At 51.1% G+C, this 6,208-nt stretch overlaps 1 protein-coding gene across 1 annotated transcript in view; it reads left to right on the top strand.

Moving 5' to 3' along the window:
* The first annotated feature begins 1,453 nt into the window (after positions 1-1,453).
* Positions 1,454-6,208, top strand: part of MLPH (melanophilin) — a 52,638-nt gene continuing 47,883 nt past the window's right edge. The window contains exon 1 of the mRNA XM_045558694.1: positions 1,454-1,546. The gene's annotated coding sequence lies outside the window, so the exon portion shown is untranslated. The remainder of the gene's footprint in view (positions 1,547-6,208) is intronic.

The raw sequence follows: 6,208 nt of genomic DNA, 5'->3' as shown, positions 1-6,208 counted from the left end.
GGAAATTCTGTCCACATTGCCTCTGATAGTTGAACATCTCTACCTAACTCTGCTGTTTCAGAATCCCAGCATCCCTCTGACACTAGGGAGTGGAGATCCATGGCACGATCTGCCACCGTCAACACTGACTACAGAGGACACCCAGTGCTGACTGGCCAAAGATGCAGGCCCTGCCCCTTGCTGCAGTTCTTACTGCCTTGGTGAGGGACATCTCCTCTGCTCCCTCTCAGGGATGTATCCAGAGGTGGAGTCTTTGATCTTACATAATGAATCCATCTCACATTCCTACTCCCTGCGCCTCCTACGCTCTTACTCAGTATTCAGAAGGCAAGCATAGCATCTACCCTCACTTCCATCATGCCCACGCTTTGCAGGGCTATCTCAGCAGAGTATTTGGATGACTTCCAGGTATCCTTGCCAGGAAGTTAAATCCTGACACATAGAGAATTCTCCCAAATCATTAAACTTGATTCAGTGTCTTCAAAGTTCATTCATACACATCGCCCCCTGTAGCCTGGTGACACATATTAGCCCAGGCTTGTCATTGTTTTCATGAGATGCTATATATTCCCAGACAAGGAACTTTATTTTCCCACTTAGGCTATATGGGGACCTGGCCCTGGTTATTGGTCTAGAGGAAGTAAGAAGAGATGGGGACAGATCTTGAGGAGGACAGGCATGGTATTATAAGACATTCATCCCAAGTGGAGACTTTGCACAGTGTGTGAGCACCTGCAGCTCTGGAAAAGGGTCAGGGCTGCTCCTCTGTGCCCAGAGGGTTCTGGGGAACCTAGGTGTTCAGGCTGGGACTCATCCGTCCAGATGTCTTCATGCCAGGTCGCAGGGTTCTGCCACTTCCCTGTCAAGGCCCTGTCTGAAGCGTAGAAACCCATGCGGGGTGCTCCCTCTGCAGCTCTGGCGTAGACGTTCAGGATGTCGATGCAAGATGCTCAGTTAAAATTCAATTTCATATAAACAACAAATAATCTATCAGGATAAGCAACTATGCCTCATGTAATATTTAGAACATACTTACACTAAAAGATTATTCATTGTTTATCTGAAATTCAAATTTAACTTGGCAACCTGCATCTCATCTGGAAACCCTACCCTGGCACCCTGACAATTAAATTCTGGGTCTGACTTTCAGCACAGTCTGCACCAGGGTGGCAGGAGATGCAGCTTTCCTTAAACACGCCACAGAGGCCTCTGGCTGTCACAGAGTGCCTGGAGGAGATGGGCCTGAGCCTGTTATTCACTTCCCCAGTGTGTGTGTTAGGTTTTTGTTACACGTTTTAAATAATTTTAAATACCTGAAAGTTCTAACCAAGAGTTTCCAGAACCCTGAATACATTTACAAAGCTAATTTCAAGAGCAGTGACCTTGCCCAGCCACCTGAGCAGGTGGGATTGGAGCCAGTTTTGAAGATCAGCTGTGATGGCTGCAGGAGAACTGAAGGCACAAAGCAGAGCCTGGCGCCAGGTCTCCACCCAGAACTGAAGGCACACGCGATCCAGGAAACAAGCAGACTGCCGGCACTGGTGGGGTAAGACGGCTGTGGGAGGTGGGGCTGGGAGATGACCGGGTTTGAGGTTCAGGTGGCTGCAGAGTGGAGACTGGGTAGCTAGTGTGGGAGCAAGACTGGGGTGAGTGAGGATACGGGACGGGTGCAGGTGAGGGGTGGCAGGTCGGGCCCTGGGCCCTGGGTGTGCTTACTAATGAGTAACCGTGGCAAGGGGGTGGGGCTGGGTGGGGTTCCGCTGGGATCTTGCTCCTGGTCTGGGGGAGTTCCCAGCTGGTGGTGACCACCGAGCCCTGTGCTGGATCAGACTGACCTGGCAAGGGCGTAGCAGCTCAAGTGAGAGGTCTTGTGACAGATCTCGCCACGCAGAGGTCATGAGCTAGACTGCAAACATCCCAGAATGTTTGTACGAGAGTTTAATGTGAAGTGCAACTTCCGCTGTTGAAACTGAAATCAGGTCACTTCTGTGAACCATGGGGGCAAAGGAGAGGTGGAAAGAATTGTTCCCGTAATGCCTGATTTAACCGCTGCAATTTGGGAGCGGGGTGGTGCCCACCACGGGACGGCGGGCACGATGCACTCAGAGGCCAACCGGCGGCTTCCCACTGTGTGCCCAGGCAGAGGGCCACAGAGGGGCTCGGTTTTGAGTTTCTAGGTCTGCCCCCCACAGCTTCTCTGCCCTGGCAGTGCAGTGCCCGTGGAGCTGCTCGCTCCCACCGTGGTGGTTGCCTGCCCCGGGCACAGTGAAGGTCCAGGCTGAGAGGCCCTCAGACCTGGGTATGAACCTGATCTCACCCCCTAACTGTGTGACCTTGGGCAAGTGCCTCAGTTTCCTTATTTGTGCAATCCAGTTGATACTGGATAGGTCAGACACTCACCCATAAGTACTGAGTGGGTCAGGCACCCAACACAATTGATCCTGGGTGGGTCAGACACCCAAGCAATTAATACCATACAGATCAGCCACACAGACAGTGCTTGCTGAGCACACAGTAGGTTTTCAGTGAGGACCTCACACTCTCCTCCTTCCTAACCACACAACCAAGATTTCCGGTGTGGGCCTTCTGAGAGTGGAGCATCAAACTCGATTGCCTGAACCCTTCCCTTCAGTTTGAACCATTTTTGCCTGAGTCCTGAACCCCTGATGGCCAAAGCTCCTAATTAAAGTTAATGTAGGTCAAGAGAACGGCTCATTGGCCCATGCCTCACATGAGCTGAAGCTTCCAGAACCCCCGAACCCTGAGTGTTCTTATGGTTTTACATTCAAGGGCTTCATTCTTCAGATTTCTCACTCTTCCTGGCTGGCCTTGCTGGCTAATTAACACTCCTTTCAAGCACTTAACAAAATGTAATTCCCTATGTGTTCAGATGAGGGGAAAGTGTGTTGCCACAGTAGGTGCCGTGGGGCAGGAGCGTTTGGAATGAAATTCCGCTGAGCTCTGAGCAGGACACTGTTTCTTGCTGTCGAACGTACTCTTCCTAGGAGAGAAACAAAGGCTGACCTCACACCCACTGGAAAATGAGAAAGGGGCCGAGCTGAGTTGGGGGCCACGAATCCTAAAGGCGAGAGGAGAACCTGGCCCCAGAGCAAGCCGAGCTCCCCGTGAGGACGACTCAGCCCTCCCTCTCCTCCCCGCCTCGAGTCCCACCTTCCCATCTGGCCACATCCGGGTGACCCTGCTCTCCCAGGGAAGTGCTGTGAGCTCAGGCCACCTGCCTGGGGGAAGGCAGGGCTGTGTTTAGAAAATGCCAGTCAGTCAAAGTTCGAATCAAGGGCAACATCAAAAAATGTAATTATGATTGTTGAACAGTATTTATTCAGCAAGCATCTATTGAGGGCCTACTACACACCAAGCACTGTGGAAGGCAACAGACGTCAAAGTGAACACACAGTCCCTGCCTTTCCCGAGCTCAGAGCAGAGCAACAGGCATTACCCAGACGATCACACGGCGTGGCGGATAGACCGTGGGCACAGTTCTGCAAGAACACCGGGGACTGCAGGGAGCCGGCAGCAGGCAGGGCTGGACGGGCAGGACGTGCTTCTCTGAGGGAAGGACGGTTGAGCAGAGATCCGAACAGGGAGTGGGACTTGGGAAGGTGAAGGGAGGACGTCATTCAGAAAAGGACTGGAGTTCAGAGAGCAGGGGCAGTGGTCAGGCAGGGCTAGGGAGACGAGACAGACAGACCAGTGCGTTCCAGAGGTTCTGCAAAACTCGCCCCCCATCCCCCACCCCCCGCCACTGAAACACAGCTCAGAAGTCAGTGTGTGCTCTCAGCTCTTGGCAGACAGGCACTGAGCCTGTGTGCTGAAGAACCGGAGGGGCAGGGGCAGGTGACAACTCCTTCAAGGCCTAGGGCACAATTGCACAACCCGACTGTGATCCCCCGCCCCCAGCCGAAAAACCGCAAAGCTAGAACACTTCCAAAAATGGGTTTTTCCCCTCAATTCTCCAGATGCATAAAAGAAAACAAATGCATTCAGTGTCTGATGAAAACATATTTTCTTGTAATTTACAAATAGTCTACTGGACTGTTTGACATGGCTGAGATTTGGGGCAGTATTTTTCCTGTGTTCAGCTTCCTGGATCGTCATCTCAAAAACTCAGATGTCCTGGTCAGCCTAACTAATGCCAAACCAGCCCAGAGGATTCAGACGGGGAGGCTGAGGGACTCTTTTTAACCACCGCCTACGATGTTCTAGAGGACCGCAGGGGGTGGTGGGCAGGGGAGCGCAGGCCCTTTCAGCACTAATCCTGGCCTCTGTCCTGTGAAGGAGGCTGGCACTTTCAGACTCTGAGAGGCTCCTCAGAGGCCAGAAGCCTTCTCTCCCCTGGGGTCCCCTCTCTATGAGCAGAGATGAGGCCAACCCCAAGGCCACCCCTCAATGGGCCCTGCCTGCCCAGTCATCCCCAGAGGTGGGGGCTCCCAGAGACTGAAATTAAAAGGTGCTTCCCTGAGGCCCATCTTCCATGGTGAGATCCTGCTGGCATGGCCAAGGGAGCGACCCTGGCCTCCCTCCCTTGCCTGCCCATAAGTCCCAGCAAAGGCAGGGTCTGCAGACAGCCACCGTTAAGACAAGGAGGTAGGGAGGGGTCCCCTGCTGCCCCTGGTGTCCACCTGCCACTGCAGACTTCCCAGCGTTCTGCTCTGGCCGTGAGACACCCAGGGCCGAAGACACGAGCTGCCCCTGACTCACTGTGAGACCCGGGCAACACCACCCCTCCCTGGGCACCAGTGTCCTCTGCAAGAGACAGGATGGAACCACGCGGTCTTGAAAAAGAGAAAGCGGCCGCAGGCACGTGGACAAGCAAGGACAGGTCATAGAACCTGGCAAACAGGGAGCCGGAGGGCACCCCCAAAAGGCACCGGGGAGCCCTGAGAAGCGGGGAGGCAGGAGCACAGAAGCATGAAACCCATTCTCTGCCACCATGTGACATTGTTTGTGAACATTTTTAAATGTGTGCACCCCTCCCCACAAAACACTTATTCATGACAAAGGGGCAGGGAGTGACGTGACCATGGAGAAGGCTGGCAGACAGCGCCTTGGTCCAGAGACCACAGCGAGCACCTGCAGGAATGGAACACCCCAAACTCACGCACCACCTGACAGCGTGCAGCGGGAGAACCCAGCCTGGCCTTGGAAGATTCCTGCCCAAGATGCAAAACCGAAATATAGTCACTGGGAAACAGACAAACCCAAATTTAGGGGCATTCTGCAGAATAAGTGGCCTGTAATACTTAAACATGACAAAGCTGTGGAAGTCAAAGACCGAGGAATTGACAATTTGAAGCAATTTGAAGGAGACATACCCTTTGGCAATAAAGAATATGACTAAGAATCATATTGGCAAAATTTGAAAGAGTACTGATGATTAGATCATAGCAATGTATTATTTGCCAATTTTGATGGTTCGGTTACAGTTTTATGGAGGGTTGTCCTCGTTTGCATAAAATAGACACTAGCCTAAGCATCACATCAGCAACTTCATCACAAATGGTGGGGGGAGGAGGAGTTTTGTACCATTCTTGCAACTTTCTGTGACTTTGAAGTTGTTTCAACTACCTTAAATGTTTTTTATCTATCTATCTATCTATTTATTTGTTTATTGGAGACAGGGGTCTCACTCTGTCACCCAGGCTGGAGTGCAGTGGCACAATCATAGCTCACTGTAGCCTTGAACTCATGGGTTCAAGCAATCCTCCTGTTTCAGCCTCCCACGTAGCTGAGACTACAGGCACACACCACCATGCCCAGCTAATTTCTTTCATTTTTGTAGAGATGGGGTCTCACTATGTTGCCCAGGCTTGTCTCAAACTCCTAGGATAAAGCAATCTTCCCCCCTCAGGCTCCCCAGTTGCTGGGGCTTAAATGTTTTTAATTTTAGAATTTTCTCTTAAAAATTGTGTACATCCTTTGACTCAGCAATTCTAATGTTAGGATTTTATTCTAAAGATATATTTGTGTAAGTATGTATGCACAATGATATGTATGTCTGTACGATGATATTTATATATCATCATAAATATATATTGCATATATGTCAACTGTAGATATTAAGAATTATCTACAGTGATATTTATGGCAGAATCACTTAAATAGCAAAAACTCTAAAATTAACTGTGCATCAGTAGAGGACTGGTAAGTAAGAATGGCAACTCCTGCAACCGACACTCCACAACCATTA

The sequence above is a fragment of the Lemur catta genome, chromosome 8 (assembly GCF_020740605.2).
Source record: "Lemur catta isolate mLemCat1 chromosome 8, mLemCat1.pri, whole genome shotgun sequence".
Classification (NCBI taxonomy): Eukaryota; Metazoa; Chordata; class Mammalia; order Primates; family Lemuridae; genus Lemur; species Lemur catta.
Note: the sequence above shows the minus strand (reverse complement) of the source record. Positions and strands in the feature narration are given on the sequence as shown.